General features: G+C 42.4%; 1 protein-coding gene across 1 annotated transcript in view; it reads right to left on the bottom strand.

Moving 5' to 3' along the window:
• Positions 1–13,854, bottom strand: part of SLC16A5 (solute carrier family 16 member 5) — a 127,189-nt gene extending 113,335 nt beyond the window's left edge. Inside the window, exon 1 of the mRNA XM_077251736.1 lies at positions 13,705–13,854. The gene's annotated coding sequence lies outside the window, so the exon portion shown is untranslated. The remainder of the gene's footprint in view (positions 1–13,704) is intronic.
• Positions 13,855–20,686: the final 6,832 nt, after the last annotated feature.

Here is a 20,686-nt window from a genome sequence, read left to right on the forward strand (position 1 = left end):
AGGCCAGACTTACTAAACAGACTGAGGATAGAAAAGGTAACTTTGCGGTCAGCACAAAAAAACTACAAAAGACCACGCAGAGTGTGCAAAAAGACCCCCGCACCGACTCACGGTGCGGAGGTGCCACTCTGCATCCCAGAGCTTCCAGCTAGCGAGGCAAAATCATGATATCAAGCTGGACAAGAAAACATGAACAACAAATTAACTAGCAGGGGCTTAGCTTCTGCTGAAGTAGACAGGTCACCAGAGAGATCCAAGAGAAAACTGAACCAGTACTAGAACATTGACAGCTGGCATGGAGTAAAGATCTGAGTGGAGTTAAATAGAGAAGCAGCCTAAGAATAACCTAGGTCACCTGTGAGAGGAACCTCAGAACCAGCAGCTCCACTCACAGCCACCAGAGGGAGTCCATGGACAGAACTCGCCGAAGTACCATTCACGACCACAGGAGGGAGTTCGATAACAGAATTCACAACAGGGACCATGGTTATTGGCCCCCCCTGGCTAAAAACATCTGTCCCCAGCCACCCCAGAAAAGGCACATCTGTAAGATGCACCTATTCTGGCACTTAGCCTCTCTTTTCCCACTCCCGTGTAGCGGTGGGATATGGGGTAATGAAGGGTTAATGTCACTTTGCTATTGTAAGGTGACATTAAGCCAGGTTAATAATGGAGAGGCGTCAATTATGACACCTATCCATTATTAATCCAATAGTACGAAATGGTTAATAAAACACACACGTTATTAAAAAGTATTTTAATGAAATAAAGACACATGGTGTTTTAATATTTTATTATACTCTTAATCCACCTGAAGACCCTTGTCACCTGAAATAAAGTTAAAAAAAACAAACAACAATATTCTATACCTTCCGTCGTTCAGTCTTGTCCCACGCTGTAAATCCATCTGAAGGGGTTAAATCATTTTACACCCAGGAGCTCTGCTAATGCAGCTGTGCTCCTGTCTTTAAAACTTGGTGAATGAATGGAATGCAGGGAAATGTACTATAGTTACCTCGAGTCTCGGTGATGCGCCCTCTGCTGGATGATCTCATATGAACTCGAGCCTGTGAAAATATTCTGTAAAGTTCCCACGCTCGAGTTCATATGAGTTCATCCAGCAGAGGGCGCATACTACAAGTACAGTACATTCCCCTGCACTCCATTCATTCACCAAGTTTTACAGTCAGGAGCACAGCTGCATTAGCAAGGTGACATTAACCCTTCATTACCCCATATCCCACCGCTACACGAGAGTGGGAAGAGAGAGGCTAAGTGCCAGAATAGTCGCATCTTACAGATGTGCCTTTTCTGGGGTGGCTGGGGGCAGATGTTTTTAGCCGGGGGGGGGGCAATAACCATGGTCCCTCCCTAGGCTATTAATATCTGCCCTCAGTCACTGGCTTTCCAACTCTGGCGGAGAAAATTGCGCGGGAGCCCACGCCAATTTTTTCCAGGATTTAAACCCTTTAATTTAATAGCTAGAGCCCCCAAATTTTACACAGATACACTTGTTACATTAGCAAAGAGGAATAGGTAATAAAAGAAGGGATAGGAGATGGTTTACTGTATGTAAACCATGTCTCATATCTAGTGTTGAGCATTCCGATACTGCAAGTATCGGGTATCGGCCGATACTTGCTGTATCGGAATTCCGATACCGAGATCCGATACTTTTGTGGTATCGGGTATCGGGTATCGAAACAACATTAATGTAATAATGTGTAAAAGAGAGAATTAAAATAAAAAATATTGCTATACTCACCTCTCCGACGCAGCCCGGACCTCAGCGAGGGAACCGGCAGCGTTGTTTGTTTAAAATTCGCGCGTTTACTTGGTTACGTGAAGTCCCGGCTTGTGATTGGTCGCGGCGGCCATGTTGCCGGGACGCGGACCAATCACAGCAAGCCGTGACGTAATTTCAGGTCCTTGCAGGATTTTAAAATTACGTTCCGGCGTTGTGATTGGGCGCGTCGTGGTCACATGGGCGACGTAACCAATCACAAGCCGGGACGTCACGGGAGGCTGGACACGCGCACATTTTAAAATGCGCGCGTGTCCAGCCTCCCGTGACGTCCCGGCTTGTGATTGGTCGCGGCGGCCATGTTGCCGGGACGCGGACCAATCACAACGCCGGAACGTAATTTTAAAATCCTGCAGGACCTGAAATTACGTCACGGCTTGCTGTGATTGGTCCACGTCCCGGCAACATGGCCGCCGCGACCAATCACAAGCCGTGACGTCACGGGAGGCTGGACACGCGCACATTTTAAAATGCGCGCGTCCAGCCTCCCGGCTTGTGATTGGTTGACCGCGATGCAACCAATCACAAGCCGGGACGTCACGGGAGGCTGGACAAGCGCGCATTTTAAAATACGCGCGTGTCCAGCCTCCCGTGACGTCACGGCTTGTGATTGGTTGCGTCGCCCATGTGACTGCGGCGCAACCAATCACAACGCCAGGACGTAATTTTAAAATCCTGCAGGACCTGAAATTACGTCACGGCTTGCTGTGATTGGTCCGCGTCCCGGCAACATGGCCGCCGCGACCAATCACAAGCCGGGACTTTACGTAACCAAGTAAACACGCAAATTTTAAACAAAGAACGCTGCCGCTTCCCTCGGTAAGGTGCAGGCTGCGTCGGAGAGGTGAGTATAGCAATATTTTTTATTTTAATTCTTTCTTTTACACATTAATATGGTTCCCAGGGACTGAAAGAGAGTTTCCTCTCCTTCAGACCCTGGGAACCATCAGGAATACCGTCCGATACTTGAGTCCCATTGACTTGTATTGGTATCGGGTATCGGTATCGGATTGGATCCGATACTTTGCCGGTATCGGCCGATACTTTCCGATACCGATACTTTCAAGTATCGGACGGTATCGCTCAACACTACGTCATATCCTGTCGGGTTTGTGAAGGATATAGCAAAGGCCGGCAATTGAATTACCAGCTTTTCTGCTATCTAGCGCTGAATTAAATATAAATATATATATACATGTGTCTCACAGACATAGAATAGGTATATATATATATATAGTATATGTGTACACATTTATTCTACCTATTCTATTCTAACCTGTCAGTGTGATTTTACTGTACACTGCACTGAATTGCCGGCTTTTCTATAGAACACCGGTGCGTATTTCTCGCAAGTCACACGCATGGTCCGTGTGTAATCCGTAATTTTCTCGCCCCCATAGACTTTCATTGGCAGATTTTTTCTACGGCCGTACAAGACCGTATAATACGGATCCGTAAAATACGGCAGATAGGAGCTGGGCCATAGAGAATCATTGTACCGTATGCAATCCGCATTTTCTGTGCCTCTCATACGTCCGTAAAACACGCCAGTGTGACGCCGGCCTTAGGGGTGTAGTTTTTAGAACGGTGTCACTTTGGGGTATTTTCTGCCATATAGACCCCTCAAAGTGACTTCAAATATGAGGTGGTCCCTAAAAAAAAATGGTTTTGTAAATTTTGTTGTAAAAATGAGATATCGCTGGTCAACTTTTAACCCTTATAACTTCCTTCCTAACAAAAAAAATTTGCTCCCAAAATTGTGCTGATGTAAAGTAGACATTTGGGAAATGTTATTTATTAACTATTTTGTTTGACATATTTCTCTGTTTTAAGGGCATAAAAATTCAAAGACTGAAAATTGTGCAATTTTTGCAAAGTTTTGCTAAATTTGATTTTTTTACACAAATAAACGCAAGTAATATCCAAGAAACTTTACCACTATCGTGAAGAAACAATCCAAGAATCGCCAAGATCCGTTGAAGCGTTCAAGAGTTATTACCGCAGAAAGGGACAGTGGTCAGAATTGTAAAAATTGACTCCGTCATTAACATGGAAACCTCCCTCGGAGATTCAGGGGTTAAAATTAACCTACCCTTAAAATTATAGACTGCTCATGTCTTTGTCAGTGGGCAAACTTACAAAATCAGCAATGGATTAAATACTTATTTCTCCCACTGTAGATAGGGGATAATTGGAATCATGATAAACAACATCACCACACCATTAGGCTATGTGCACACGTTGCGAATTTTGCTGCGGATCCGAAGCGGATATGCAGCTGCAGGTCCGCAGCAGCTTTCCGTGCGTTTACAGTACAATGTAAACCTATGGAAAATTCAATCCGCAGTGCCCATGCTGCTGAAAAAAACGCGCGGAAACGCTGCAGGTTACATTCCGCAGCATGTCAATTCTTTGTGCGGATTCCGCAGCGGTTTACACCTGCCCTATAAGGCTGAGTTCACATTGCGTTCAGTGACGTTAAACGGACTACGTTAAACCGCGGCATAACGCGGTGTAACGTTAACGCCGCCATTGAAAGCAATGTCGGACGCATCACTAGCACACGCCCACAATGGGCGTGCGCTAGGGATGTGCCGTCATTGAGTGACGGACCCTGAGACGCGGGCTGCAGCGTTTCCGGGTCCGTCACTGCTAGCGCAGATAGAGCTAGCAGATGCTCTATCTGCACTAGCGCGCTGCAAACGTTGGCACTTGCGTTACAGCAGCCCGTTAGCGTATGTGCTGAACGGGCTGCTGCTAACGCAGTGTGAACCTCGCCTTATAGGAATCCGCAGGTGGAATCCACACAAAATCCACATAAAATTAGCGGTAAATCCGCAGGTAAAACGCACTGCATTTTACCTGCGGATTTCTCAAATCCGCTGCGGAAAAATCTGCAGAGCTAAAAACTACGTGTGCACATACCCTAAGGCAGATCTACAGCTGCGGGTCCGCAGCAGCTTTCCATGCGTTTACAGTACAATGTAAACCTATGGAAAACGCAATCCGCAGTGCCCATGCTGTGGAAAAAAATGCGCGGAAACGCTGCGGGTTACATTCTGCAGCATGTCAATTCTTTGTGCGGATTCCGCAGCGGTTTACACCTGCTCCATGATAGGAAACCGCAGTTGTAAAACTGCAGATGGAATCCTCACAAAATCCGTGGTAAATCCGCAGTAAATCCGCAGCTAAAACACAGTGCCTTTTACCTGCGGATTTCTCAAATCTGCTGCGGAAAAATCCGCAGAGCTTCAAACTACGTGTGCACATACCCTAAGGCTGTATGCGCACGTTGCGTTTTTTCCCCGTTTTCTCAGCTTTTTTTCCATTGCGGAAATGCTGTGAAAATGCTAAAAAACCGCACCCCATTATTTTTAATGGAATTCCACATTGTTGTGCCCATGCTGCTTTTTTTCCTCAGCGGAAACGCATTGCAGAAAAAAACGCAGCATGTTCATTAACTTTGCGGAATCGCGGCGATTTTCCCGCTAGCTACTGTATATAACAGTATTGGGATGCATGGAAAAAAATGCATGAAAAACGAAGAAAAACGCGACAAATACACGATAAAAACGCAAAAAACCCCGCAAAAAAAAACGCTAGAAAAGCGCGAGCCGATTTCCTTGCAAGGGAGTCCGGTTTTGATGAGGAAAATTCTGCTTAGATTCTGCAACGTGGGCACATAGCCTAACTGTTGCAATGCAAATTATTCAACAACCGTTGTAAATTAAGTTTATTAGCAAAATATCCAAGTTTATTGCTGTTTTCAATAAACAAATCAAACAAGAACAATTTAATCCTTTACAGTAGTTTTTCAACATTATCTTTTTTTTGGAGGGGGCATGTATTGATGAAAAATAATGATCAGAGACATCTTGGCTTTTAATACCCCCGCATATCCATCACAAGCCACACTAGCTACTTTTGATTTTTTTGTTTTCCTCTCCTCCTTTAACCCCTTAATGACCTTAATAATTTTAGTTTTTGAATTGCTGTTTTCTGCTCCCCATCTTCCCAGAGCCATAACTTTTTTATTTTTTCCATCAATATGGCCATGTGAGGGCTTGTTTTTTGCTGGAAAGGTTGTACTTTTGAATGACACCATTGGTTTTAACATATATTGTACCGGATAATGGGGAAAAAAATTCCAAGTGTGGTGAAATTACAAAAAAATGCAATTCCACATTTTTTACATTTTGTTTTTTACCATGTTCACTAAATGCTAAAAGTGGCCTGCCATTATGCTTCTCCAGCTCATAATGAGTTCAGACAATTCATGTAGGGTTTTTTTTTATGTAAGTGGTGAAAAAAAAAATCCAAATTCTTTTGTGATCTACAGCTGGTGATGGCTTATTTTTTGCGCGCCGAACTGATGTTTTTACTGATACCATTTTTTTTGTAGATCTCCCGTTATTGCATTTTATTGCAATGTAGCAGCAACCAAAATGACGTAATTCTGGAATTTTTAATATTTTTCTCGTTACGCCTTTTAGTGATCGAGTTAATTGTTTTTTTTCAATTGATAGATTGGGCGATTCTGAATGCGATGCCACCAATTATCTGTATATTTGTTTGTTTTTTTTAAAAATTTTGAATGGTGCAAAAAGGGGGGTGAGTTGAACTTTTTATATTTTTTAAATTTTTTTAAAAATGAGTAAAAACTTTTTTTTAATTTACTTTTTGGCTGTTTTTTTTAATCAGATCGCCTGTGTATAGCAGAAATGCTCACTTGCTATGAGCGACAACCACGGGGCGACGCTCATAGCAATCTAGCTATGACAACCATAGAGGTCTGCTGCAGACCTCTTGTTGTCATGTCGACCCATCAGTGACCCGTGATCATGTGACAGGGTCACCAATGGGCAGGATTAGCGATGCGCTTCCGGTAAGCGCGAGTTAAATGCTGTCAGAGTTTGACAGCAGCATTTAACTTGTTTACAGCTGTGGGAGGATAGCGATTCCACCCTTGGCTGTTGGGGGTACGTCAGCTGTATAGACATACCTCTCAACTTTTGAAGAAGGCAAAGAGGGACAAAGGCAGCGCAACATGGCAAATTTTAGGCCATGCCCCCTGACCACACCTATTTCACAACTAGTCACACCCATATGCACGCCCCAACCACACCCATTTAGCACTGTTGATCACACTGCTTCATAAACAATAATTATAAACAGAAAAAATATGGCCACACAGTGCTCCATACTGTATAATGGCCACACATGATGCTCAATACTGTATAAAGGCCACACATGATGCTCAATACTGTATAATGGCCACACAGTGCTCCATACTGTATAATGGCCACACATGATGCTCAATACTGTATAATGGCCACACAGTGCTCCATACTGTATAATGGCCACACATGATGCTCCATACTGTAAAATGGCCACACATGATGCTCCATACTTTATAATGGCCCCACAGGATGATCCATACTGTATAATAGCCCCATATGATGCTCAATACTGTATAATGGCCACACATGATGCTCAATGCTGTATAATGGCCACACATGATGCTCAATACTGTATAATAGCCACACAGTGCTCCATACCGTATCATGGCCACACATGATGCTTAATAGTGTATAATAGACACACAGTGCTCCATACTGTACAATGGCTCCACATGATGCGTACAGTATAATGGCCCCATGTGATGCTCCATACTGTATAATGGCCCCACATGATGCTGTGTATGGTATAATGACCACACAGTGCTCCTTACTGTATAATGGTCCCACATGATGCTCAGTACTGTATAATGGCCACACAGTGCTCCATACCGTATCATGGCCACACATGGTGCTCAATAGTGTATAATAGACACACAGTGCTCCATACTGTATAATGGCCCCACATGATGCGTACAGTATAATGGCCCCATGTGATGCTCCATACTTTATAATGGCCCCACATGATGCTGTGTATGGTATAATGGCCCCACGTGATGTTCCATACTGTATAATGGCCTTACATGATGCTAAATACTGTATAATGGCCACACAGTGCTCTATACTGTATCATTATGAATGAGCACGTGAATGGCCCCACATGATGCTCAGTACTGTATAATGGCCACACAGTGCTCCATACTGTATAATGGCCACACATGGTGCTCAATACTGTATAATAGACACACAGTGCTCCATACTGTATAATGGCTCCACATGATGCGTACAGTATAATGGCCCCATGTGATGCTCCATACTGTATAATAACCGCACATGATGCTGTGTACGGTATAATGGCTCCACATGCTGCTCCATACTGTATAATGGCCTCACATAATGCTGAATACTGTATAATGGCTACACAGTGCTCCATACTGTATAATAGCCCCACATGATGCTCAATACTGTATAATGGCCACACAGTGCTCCATACTGTATAATGGCCACACATGACGATGCCAGTGTACAGACAGGGCTGTAGATGTGTCCCAGCAGCTCTGCTTACAATGCAGGCTAAGATTTCACCACCTGACGCTGTCCACACTGCTGCCTCACAGATCCTGCACAGCTCTGCGAACTCTGCATGCACTCAGACAACACCACTATCTACTGGCTCCACTCCATAACTGCTGTAGTATATAAAGGATACACATATATATATATATATATATATATATATATATATATATATATATATATACATACACTGTGCCTATGACTAACAGGCTAACAGGCTTCAGTGGATTGCTCTGGCTAACAGGCTGCACTGGATTGCTCTGGATAACAGGCTGCACTGGATTGCTCTGGCTAACAAGTAAAAAATGAAGGACAGCATCCAATCCAGGTGAAAGTGTTCAAAAACGGATTCCTTTATTTGCCAAAGTGCAACGTTTCAACCCACATGGGTCTTTGTCAATGCTTGACAAAGACCCATGTGGGTTGAAACGTTGCACTTTGGCAAATAAAGGAATCCGTTTTTAAACACTTTCACCTGGATTGGATGCTGTCCTTCATTTTTTACTTGGTATGTACACTCTCCATGGGGGTCCAGTGGAACTAGGACGTGCATCCACTCATCCTATGTGCTGTCGGCCATTTGCTTTATTGCTCTGGCTAACAGGCTGCACTGGATTGCTCTGGCTAACAGGCTGCACTGGATTGCTCTGGCTAACAGGCTGCAGTGGATTGCTCTGGCTAACAAGCTGCAGTGGATTGCTCTGGCTAACAGGCTGCACTGGATTGCTCTGGCTAACAGGCTGCACTGAATTGCTCTAACACCACACACACACACACACACACGTACCTCAGAATGTCCTCTCTCCCTCTCTGAACCTCCGGAGAAGATACGGAGGATGCGTGGCCTAATCAAGGAGGCTTGTCAGCTGCTTCTTCTGCTGGCTATGCAGAAGAAGCAGAGTTTGTGTGGGACTGCGAGGCACAGCCTCACAATCAGGACAGTCCCGCAGTATGAGGGACGGTTGGGAGCTATGTGTATAGATCAAATGTCATGTGCCCGGAAAGGTGTGGGCTCAGCGCCGGACCCCGCACCAAACAGGGGGATTCTGGCATGGGCGTACTATTATGACCAATGTCGAAAAAGGGTTAACGAGCTATAACTTTTTTATTTTTCGGTCCACATAACCGCGGGATAGGTGATAGATGAACCCTGTTGAGAAAGCCATCTGGTGAAACGTACGTTAAACGTACGTTCGGGGGTATTGAGAAGGAGGGGGCACCCGCCCTGACATCTGATATGGGTAAGCTTGTGATAGCTACTATGTAATTTGCATTGGTTTTACTTATGGGATACCTATGGGACCCTTTATGGACTAATGTCTTTTTGGCTTACTACAATTTAAACAAAAAGGGTTTTTATTACTTGTGCCCCTTCCAACTCAATTTTTCCGTTATGTTTCCTCCCTATTGTCCCTCCTTAGTTTGCAGAGCGCATACAGCGCACCTCTGCAGCGTTTGATTTGTTTGATCTTGTTTTTGTATTGTATTCATTGATTTGTAATAAAACGCCATTTTATATTTTTGGTAAACAATTATGTATTTGTGGACTTTTTTACTCTATTTCTTTGTATCTATAACCGTGTGAGAGCTTATTTTCCGGCACTGGAAAGCAGGAAGAAAATTCCAAGTGCGTTGAAATTGCAAAAAAGTACAATTCCACAATTGTTTTTTAGCTTTTTACTTTACCAGTATATGGTAAAACTCATCTGGCAATATGATTCTCTATGTCAGTATGATTATGCAAATAACAAACGTACAGTGGGTACGGAAAGTATTCAGACCCCTTTAAATTTTTCACTTTTTTTTCATTGCAGCCATTTAGTAAATTAAAAAAAGTTCATTTTTTTCTCATTAATGTACACTCTGTACCCCATCTTGACTGAAAAAAAAAGAAATGTAGAAATGTTTGCAAATTTATTAAAATAAAAACTGAAATATCACATGGTCATAAGTATTCAGACTAGGGTTGAGCGAAACGGGTCAGCCATTTTCAGAAGTCGCCGACTTTTGGCAAAGTCGGGTTTCATGAAACCCGACCCGACCCCTGTGTGGGGTCGGCCATGAGGTCGGCGATCTTCTGAATCTGGTATCGAAATTCCGATACCGAGTTCCGATATGTTTGCGGTATCGGAAATCGGTATCGGAATCCATATTTAAGTGTAAAATAAAGAATCAAAATAAAAAATATTGATATACTCACCCTCGGACGCGCCCTGGTACTAACTGGCAGCCTTCCTAAGAATGAGCGCGTGAATGACCTGCGGTGACGTCGCGGCTTGTGATTGGTCGCGTGAGCGGTCACATGGGCGGCCGCGACCAATCACAAGCCGTGACGTCATCTAAGGCCCTTCACGTGCTCATTCTTAAGAAGGAAGGCTGCCGGAAAGAAGCAGGGCGCGTCCGAGGGTGAGTATATACCTAATAGGAATATACTCACCCTCGGCTTCTTTCCGGCAGCCTATCTTCCTAAGAATGAGCGTGTGAAGGGCCTTAGATGACGTCACGGCTTGTGATTGGTCGCGGCCGCCCATGTGACCACTCACGCGACCAATCACAAGCCGCGACGTCACCGCAGGTCATTCTCGCGCTCATTCTTAGGAAGGAAGGCTGCCAGTTAGTACCAGGGCGCGTCCGAGGGTGAGTATATCAATATTTTTTATTTTGATTCTTTATTTTACACTTAAATATGGATCCCAGGGCCTGAAGGAGAGTTTCCTCTCCTTCAGACCCTGGGAAGTATAGTATCCCATTGCACTGCATTGGGTTTCGTGTTTCGGCCGACCCCGACCTCGACTTTTTTATAGGATCGGCCGATTTCACTCGACCCGACTTTTGAGAAAGTCGGGTTTCGTGAAACCCGACCCGATCCTATAAAAATAAAAGTCGCTCAACCCTAATTCAGACCCTTTGCTCAGACACTCATGTTTACGTCACATACTGTACATTTCCTTGTGATCCTCCTTGAGATGGTTCTACTCCTTCATTGGAGTCCAGCTGTGCTAAATTAAACTGATAGGACTGGATTTGTAAGGGCACACACCTGTCTATATAAGACCTCACAACTCACAGTGCATGTCAGACCAAATGAGAATCATGAGGTCAAAGGAACTGGCCAAGGAGCTCAGAGACAGAATTGTGGCAAGGCACAGATCTGGCCAAGGTTGCAATATAATTTCTGCAGTACTCAAGGTTCCTAAGAGCACAGTGGCCTCCATAATCCTTAAATGGAAGAAGTTTGGGACCATCAGAAGTCTTCCTAGATGTGGCCGTCCAGTCAAACTGAGCAATCGTGGGGGAAGAATCTTGGTGAAAGAGGTAAAGAAGAACCCAAAGATCACTGTGGCTGAGCTCCAGAGATGAAGTATGGAGATGGGAGAAAGTTCCACAACGTCAACTATCTCTGCAGCCCTCCATCAGTCAGGCCTTTATAGCAGAGAGTGGCCCATGGAAGCCTCTCCTCAGTGCAAGACATATGAAAGCCCGCATACAGATTGCTAAAAAACACATGAAGGACTTCCAGACTATGAGAAATAAGATTCTCTGTTCTGATGAGACGAAGATAGAACTTTTTGGTGATAATTCTAAGCGGTATGTGTGGAAAAAACCAGCCACTGCTCATCACCTGCCCAATACAATCCCAACAGTGAAATATGGTGGTGGCAGCATCGTGCTATGGGGGTGTTTTTCAGCTGCAGGGACAGGACGACTGGTTGCAATTGAAGGAAACATAAGTGTGACCAATCACCGAGATATCCTGGATGAAAACCTCTTCCAGAGTGCTCTGGACCTCAGATTTGGCCGAAGGTTCACTTTCCAACAAGAAAATGACCCTAAGCACACAGCAAAAATAACAAAGGAATGGCTTCAGAACAACTCTGTGATCATTCTTGACTTGTCCAGCCAGAGCCCAAACCTAAACCCAATTGAGCATCTCTGAGGAGACCTGAAAATGGCTGTCCACCAACGTTCACCATCCAACCTGAAGTAACTGGAGAGGATCTACAAGGAATAATGGCAGAGGATCCCCAAATCCAGGTGTGAAAAACTTGTTGCATCATTCTCAAGAAGACTCATGGCTGTACTAGCTCTAGTCTAAAGGGTGCTTCTACTAAATACTGATCAAAGGGTCTGAATACTTATGACCATGTGATATTTCAGTTTTTCTTTTTAAAAAATTTGCAACAATTTCTACACTTCCGTATTTTTCAGTCAAGATGGGGTGCAGAGTGTACATTAATGAGAAAAAAATAAACTTTTTTAAATTTACCTAATGGGTGCAATGAAACAAAGAGTGAAAAATTTAAAGGGGTATGAATACTTTCTGTACCCACTGTATAGATACAAATTCGAAAATTTGTAAAAAAAAATATAAATACATTTGCTTGTGTTGCCATTTTCCGAGACCCATAAAGTTTTCACTTTTCATGATCTGGGGGTTGGGTGAGGGCTTATTTTTTGCACCCTGAGCTTATATTTTTATTGTTTCCATTTTGGGGTAGATACAATGTTTTTAGCGCCTCTTATTTCATTTTATTGCAATGTTGCTGCTGACAAAAAACTTAATTCTGGTGTTTTGATTTTTTTTCTTGTCACGCTTTTGGACTTTTACAAGAATTCTGTGGCGGCTTTTCCATGCCCACTGCCCTGTCTGCTTATGGGCAGAGACCTATCAATCTAGGGCAGCGGGTAGGGAGAAGTTGCCTTTGACCCACCTGTCCGACTAGTCTACAGCCCACCTCAGTCCCGGCAGCTATTAAAGTAGGTTTTTCTCTGAAACACCGCAGCGTCAAATATACTGTACCTGGATGAGATCATACAGCCAGTGCCTGATATATGCCCGTGGATCGAGCAGTACATATCAACAGACAGGGTCTTTTTAAAATGTACTTTATTAGTGGGAAAACCTATTTTTATCACTAATATTTGTATACAAAGATTTCATGGCCCCTTTCATTATGGATATGGGTGAATAGCGACACCTATCAATTAGTAATTCATACAATAGTAATAAACATGCATTTAACTGTGTAGAGTATGTGCGTTTTTGTGTTTTACAGAATCAGTATTCATACTTCCAGTTACAGAAAATGCCTCTTTGATAGATTTATGGGTGCATAGATACAAAATACATATAATATATGGAAAAATATATTTTAATAATTATAAAATAGGAAGCAAATGTATGATGCAATCTGTTTGCTAAGGATGTGGAAGTAGCACTTTATCTAGTTAAATATTTTCCATTAGCTGCATGTGTATTTAGTCAGCAGGAACCTTCACTCACATTGCACACAGTAGACTGATAGCATATGCACAAGACAAGGTTGTGCAAAGTATTAGGAAGAGGAGGAAAACACATATGTTGCATATGAAAGGATTAGTACACGATTATAGCGGACAACTTAGTGAACGCAGATATAAACTTACAATTTCTATTAAACTGCAGAGCCTCATTTTACTATTCGCATGATGACTTGTCCACCGAGCTTCTCACCTGCCCCCTTCACCATCTGTTGATTCCTTTTTCACTGTGCTCGGTGGGTCAGGAGTTAGGTGTGGGATGCAGAACAAAATTCAGCAGAAGGACATAAGTAGGAAAAGGGAGGAGACAAGAAGGGAAAGAGTAGAAGGAGGGAAGAGAAAGATTTCTTAGGGGGGAGGGTATAGGCAGGACTATGAGAATGGGTAGAGGAAACCATTTACATAAAATGCACAAATTCAGGAAGCAGGCACAGACATATGGAAGAACATGAAAAAGCATGTGACGAATGATACGAGACCAACGTGCTGGTAATCACACGGCTCAATGTTATTTCATTGTACTGGTTCTGTAAAAAGTAACAAAGAACATCATCAGCAAATATCATAGCTTAAATATTTCCTATTTCATACAAATGAAGCAAGGTAACTACTTTGCTTATGTTTGTAGCCTTACACATTGTATGTTGTGATCTTATGACTAGAAAGAGGTTTACCCATGATTGACAATTTTGATATGTCATGAGCTATGCCTGAGAGTATTGACTTTTGACCGGTAGGATTTTTGATTCCTGCATATTCATCAATATTTAGAATTGAGAGTCCTCAGGGGTTGATACCTTTTAATGGCTAACTGAAAAGATGGTAACAAATTGCAAGCTTTCGAGACTACTCGGTTCTCTTCATCAGGCATAGACTAATATAAATTCTAAAGAATTCTATATTTATGCACAACACAGCACAGAAAAATGCCATAGATAAGACAGGTGACGTGAAGCAGAATTACCATTATGTGAGTGATAAACAGTTATGCCCATAAATATTGGAACAGTTCATAGATAAGGAGTGTTTTATTGTCCTCTGATTGAGGTCTGGTTCTATGTTATGATGACCCCCACACGGTCTGAGGAGCATCATAATGTGTGGGGGCATCATAACATAGAACCAAACCCCAATCAGAGGACAATAAAACATTCACACTCCTTATCTATGAACTGTTCCAATATTTATGGACATAACTGTTTATCACTCACATAATGGTAATGCTGCTTCATGTCACCTGTCTTATATATGGCGTTTTTCTGTGCTGTATTGTGCATAAATATGTGATTCTTCAGAATTTCGATTAGTCTGTGCCTGATGAAGGGACTTGAGTAGTCTCGAAAGCCTGCAATTTGCTACCATCTTTTCAGTTAGCCATTAAAAGGTATCAACCACTGAGGACTTTCAATTCTAAATATTTTTCTATTCACTGGCTAACACGGTACCAAGATATATATCTTTCCTGCATATTCATCATTCTTTAATATTCGTGCAGGCTATTATTAGTATTATTATTTTAGCTTGCAGAGCATCACTGCAGTCAGAACCCCATTGATTTCTATGTTTGATTTATAATTGTCATAAGAAAAAAATCCAGGTTTGGAGTGAAGGTTGGGATAGGCAAGCTGGACACTTACTTTACACCTGGTGCCGTGTGATAGGAATGTGGAGAAGGGTTATTTGGGGATCCTGACTTCTCAATCCATCTCTTGCTTCTTTAAGTTTCAATAGTTGGAGAGTATTGCTGGCTGTTGTAACTTAATTCAAGCTGTTTTTCGGAACAGACGAAGCAAGGGAAGAAGTTTAGAGATAACACCTTAGACAGGAATTAGGCTCTTCAGTACTCACCACAGTTCCCTTTACACTACTAGGATGTCAAAGCTCTGCAGGAAGGTATGTTAATGCGCATAAATATGTGTGTGATTATCAGTATAAATGTGTGTGCAATGTGTGTGTTTAATGTTTATGTATGTGTGTGTTTTGTGTTTGAGTGTAAATGTGCGCGGTAAGGCAGCACTATAACTGAGTCTGCTCTACTGCTATACTGAAGTTATTTGTATTTGTGATATAGCATTACTGTTTATGTATTGTTGTCAATTCAAATTGTAACATTAGTCCTGCCTCAATAAGGGAGAATGTATTGCCAAACTTTATTTTAGTCTAACTTTACATTACCATCCACCATGTTACACTTGTAAGTAAGAGAAGCATTATTGTTGAAAGAAACAAGAAACCAGCGTTCCTCATCTGATGTCCTTCGTTCTCCATTCAGTCATTAATACTGGGATAAAACAGTTTTCATGAGAAAAAGTTCTGTGAAGCCTGCGACGCATGGCTGCTGTGATGACATATCATTACCTTAGAAAAACCAAAGAAATGAGCTTGAGCACATGTGGTATAAGTGCAATGTGTAGGTGTTCTTTCACACTGTGGAAATTAACTAACTCAACCTAGGATAAAAACAAAATGAGCAAATATCCTGCAGTACAAAAGTAAATATTACTAGTACGTGTGAACAACATATGGTACTTAGTTAACACTATTTGTATCAAAAAGCATAAAAACCCTCCCACCCAGACAAATTGTGCCTAATTCAAATGGTCCTATCTCTAGTATTTCACCTCTCTATGTGCCAGCAGGGCTCAGTAGACCCAGCAGGACCCAGGCCTGACGGTTCAAAACTTGCACATGGAAAGCTATCTAGTGAGGCCTGCTGGTATGTGGAGAGGTGAAATACTAGTATTAGGGACCCTGCTGATTGGGTACACCTGGTTGTGGTCGGATGGTTTTTACGTTTTTTTTAATCAAAATAGTGCAAGCTAAGTTATTTACATGTATTATTACTGTTTAGTTATTTACTTACTGCAGGGTATTTGCTCATTCTGTTTTTATCCTAGGTTACATTACTTTGTAATAGGAACAGAAATACCTACTGGGCATTAAACAATACTGGTGCTTGCAGCAGGAGTCCATTCTTGACCTGTGTATATTACCAACAATAAACATATTCAATTACGGTAGTTGCCAAAAAATGTATCCTAGTGTCACGCTTGGATACTGGTACATCTGGCGGATGACACCACATATAAAAAGACTGGAAGGAAAAAGGAGGGAAAGGCCCTAACGGTAAGGAGAGGGGATTGGACATCTCATGACACCAACCTGTGCCTGTCGCTAAGCTTTCCTAATGCCCTATGCGTGTCTTTCCCATCGCCGCTGTCACGTGCCTATTTCCTGACTGTCACCTCTATGAACCTTGTCTAGTGCACTGTCCAGCAAGGACATTAGCCTTGCCACTGCAGATGGTAACACACAGGAAGAGATGAACAGGGAACAGACAAATAGGAAACTACTCAGCTTAGGCTCTGTCGCTAAGCTCCACAGCAGCAGAATACACAGCACCAGGATAGCAGAACTCCCACTGCAGCAACACCGCCATCACAGGTGAGCTCCACACACCAAGCTGGTCTGCATAGAACAAAAACTCTATAACCGTTGAACAGCAGATGGGTCATGTGACTATTTAAAAGTTGGCGGGAGTGGTTACAAACCAACATCAGATAACCAGCATAAAAGACAACTTCCAGCAAGAAACTGACTTTAAATATTGCTGGACCAAAAGGAAAAAAAACAACAAATTTCAGCAGACCCAGAGCTGCCACGGACCCCTTAATGATTTGTGACACCTAGCCATTGGGCTGAGAGATACAATGAAGTTGAAGAATTTGTTGCTGCTGCATTCACTCGCTGAGTGTGTCAGTAAATTAGTAATTCTGTACAACACTATTAAGTGCTAGACTACAAACAGTTTATGGATTATGGATAAATAAGACAGTACAAAGTTTAATAAGACAAAAACAAAGGGCATTCAAAATCTTCAAAGCCAAGAATACTGAAATAGCATTTCAGGAGTATAAAGATCTAAATAAGAAATGGAAAAAAGAAATCAAGCTAGCAAAGTTATCTACAGAGAAACAAATCGCCAACGACTTTTAAAGAAATCCCAACATTTTTTATAAATATATCAATGCCAAAAAGAAAAAAACAGATTGTATTAGCCCTTGAAAGATGACAATAACAAAATAATTACAGAGGAGAAAGAAAAGGCTGCGCTATTAAACAGGCACTTTTCATCCGTGTTCACCAATGAATTGTCTGTTACAGGGATCATTCAAGAAGGCAGAAATCAAAGTTCACCACCTGATATAACTAGTTTAACACAAAAAGAAGTACATCTACATCTCAGTAATTTAAACATTGACAAATCCCCAGGCTCAGATGGCATTCATCCACGGATACTAAAGAAATTGAGCTCAATAATTGACAAACCACTGTATCTCATATTGGAGGTTGGCTCATGTTGTACCAATATTTAAGAAATGTAAGAAGGTGGATCCAGGAAACTACCATCTGGTAAGCCTGACATCAGTACTGCGCAAAATCTTTGAGGGCATTATAAGAGATGACCTGCAGAAATATATTGTAGATAATAATATAATAACTGACAACCAGCATGGATTCATGAAGAATAAGTCGTGTCTAACTAACATGTTGGGTTTCTATGAGGAGGTGAGTGCAAATCTGGATGTTGGTAATGTGGATGATGTGATTTATCTGGACTTTGCAAAGGCATTTGATACTGTTCCACATAACAACCTTATACTGAAGCTATACAAGCAAGGACTGGGGGATTCGATATGCAGATGGGTAAGGAATTGGCTAAATGACAGGAAACAAAGAGTTGTCATAAACGGTACATTCTCTAAATGGGATATAGTCAGCAGTGGGATACCACAGGGATCTCTGCTAGGACCTATTCTTTTTAAAGGGAACCTGTCACCCCCCCAGGGCGTTTTTAAGTAAAAGAGCCACCTTCAGCAGCACTAAGGCTGCATTCTGTGAAGGTGGCTCTTATGTTTAGTATCCCTAGAAATGCTGAAATAATCACTTTTCTGAATTTCGCACCATACCTGTATTGTGTCCCGGAGGTATGTCTTCTCCCCCGGTGTCAACCGCCTCCGAGATGTCAATTATTCCCCTGTGTCCTCCGGGATACTAAACATAAGAGCCACCTTCACAGAATGCAGCCTTACTGCTGCTGAAGGTGGCTCTTTTACCTAAAATGCCCTGGGGTGATAGGTTCCCTTTAATCTCTTTATTAAGGACCTTGTGGATGGGATTGAGAGTAAAGTGTCAGTCTTTGCTGACGACATCAAACTACGTAGGGTATTAAAATCTGACCTTGACATTACAATATTGCAAAACAATCTGAATAAGATGACTCTCCAAGCACATAGTCCCTGTGTGAGGAGCAGTGAGTATTCCGACAGCTGTCCTCGGCTTGTAAGATTGACTTGCTTCTCTTTTCCTAAAGGTTTTTCAGTGAACGATGGGATAGATCTAGAGTTATGCTCTGTGATGTACACTTCATTTGATGTGGCAATTGAATGGGTCTGGTTTTGCGGAAAAAGGGCTTTGATGGCAAAGACTGATATAGAGGCAGCATTCAGATTATAGCCGGTGCGTCCGGATAGCATGCATTTATTGAGTTGTTTTTGGGATGGAGGATTTTTCATTGTCTTCCCATGGGATGTTTGCTTAACTGTGCTTACTTTGAAGCGTTTAGCAGGTTTTTGGAATGGGTGGTTAAGGAAGTGTCGGGTTTGAATTTTTGCACCCATTATTTTGATGACTTTTGTGCATTGATTCAGCTCAGGCATCCGATTGTTCCATTCTATTATTCACAGTGGAAAGTTTGGCCAGGAAATTTGGCATTCCTTTAGTGGCAGAGCAGGCAGTAGGGCCAGTGACTTCCCTGAGTTTTTGGGGAATTGTAATTGATACAATGGTCATGGAGTGTAGATTGTCCAAATAAAAAGTTGCGGATCTTCTGGCTGAAGTGTCTAGGATTAGTGGATTAGGGAAGGTTACGTTTCGAGAGTTATAATCCTTACTGGGAAAATTGAACTTCGCGTGCAGAATCTACCATTTGGTAGAGCTTTTTGTCAGCGTTTGTCATTGGTGATGGCTCGCATAAAGTCTCCTATCCATTTTGTAAGGCTTAAAAAAGAATTACGCGAGAATTTAAGGTTTGGGCACTCTTTCTGTTGTCATACAATGGCAGGTCAATTTGGATTGAGCCAGTGGTGAGCGCTGAAGTTTTGGGATTGTTTATTGCAGGGCAGCACGGTTTTGGTATGTATTTTCAGTTTAGTTGGTTAACTGGCATATGGCCTCTGTTCTAGAAAGATCAGGGCTTGACATCAAACCTTATCCTACTTTACTTGTTTCCCATTGTTGTTGCATTGTGTGTGTGGGGCAACAAGGCGAAGATTAAAAAAAATTCAAATTCAGTGTGATTTTGAGGGAGCGGTGGTTGCGATAAATTCATTATCATCAGTATCAACCTGTGGTGGTGAAGGTGTTACAACGATTAGTTTAGCTGGGCTTGATATTAAACATGTGGGTTGTGGCTGAGTGAAGGACAGGAGTTAAAAATCCAATTGCTGATGCCTTCTCATTCACAGCGGGATCGATTTCAGGAGCTGGCACCTCAGTCAAGGACAATAGGCCTGGTGAGTCCAGCAGATTTGTGGAACCTCCCAGGCAGGCAGTAAAGGATATGATTTCATGGTCTTTGGCAGATAGTACGTAGGCTCTTTATGGTCAGGCTTGGAACATTTGGGAAAATTGGAAGGCATCTTTGGGTACTGGGATGGAGGAGGAGAGTTTGTTATTACTGTTAGTGGGTCACTCTTGAGAGTCAGGCTGGTCAGTTCCAAAGATGAACACCTTTAATTCAGGTCTTGCTTTTGGTTTTAAAGCACAGGGGCTTAGGGATGAAACAAAATCTTTTCAGGTGCGTCAAGCTTTAAAGGGATGGAGAAGGGGCTGGAAAGTGTTCGACTGGAGGCGTACGGTTCCTTATGATTTACTGTTACCCATAGGCAGGCAGTTAGTCTACGTGTGTTTGTCTCAATGGGAGACAGACTTGTTTAAACTGGATTTTTCATAAGCCTTTTTCGGGGCATTTCGTTTGAGGGAATTGGTTAGTCCTTAGTCCTAGTAGATTTAAATCAAGGAGGTCTTGTAAGGGAAGATGTGGATG

This window comes from Ranitomeya variabilis, chromosome 4 (assembly GCF_051348905.1).
Source record: "Ranitomeya variabilis isolate aRanVar5 chromosome 4, aRanVar5.hap1, whole genome shotgun sequence".
Lineage (NCBI taxonomy): Eukaryota > Metazoa > Chordata > Amphibia > Anura > Dendrobatidae > Ranitomeya > Ranitomeya variabilis.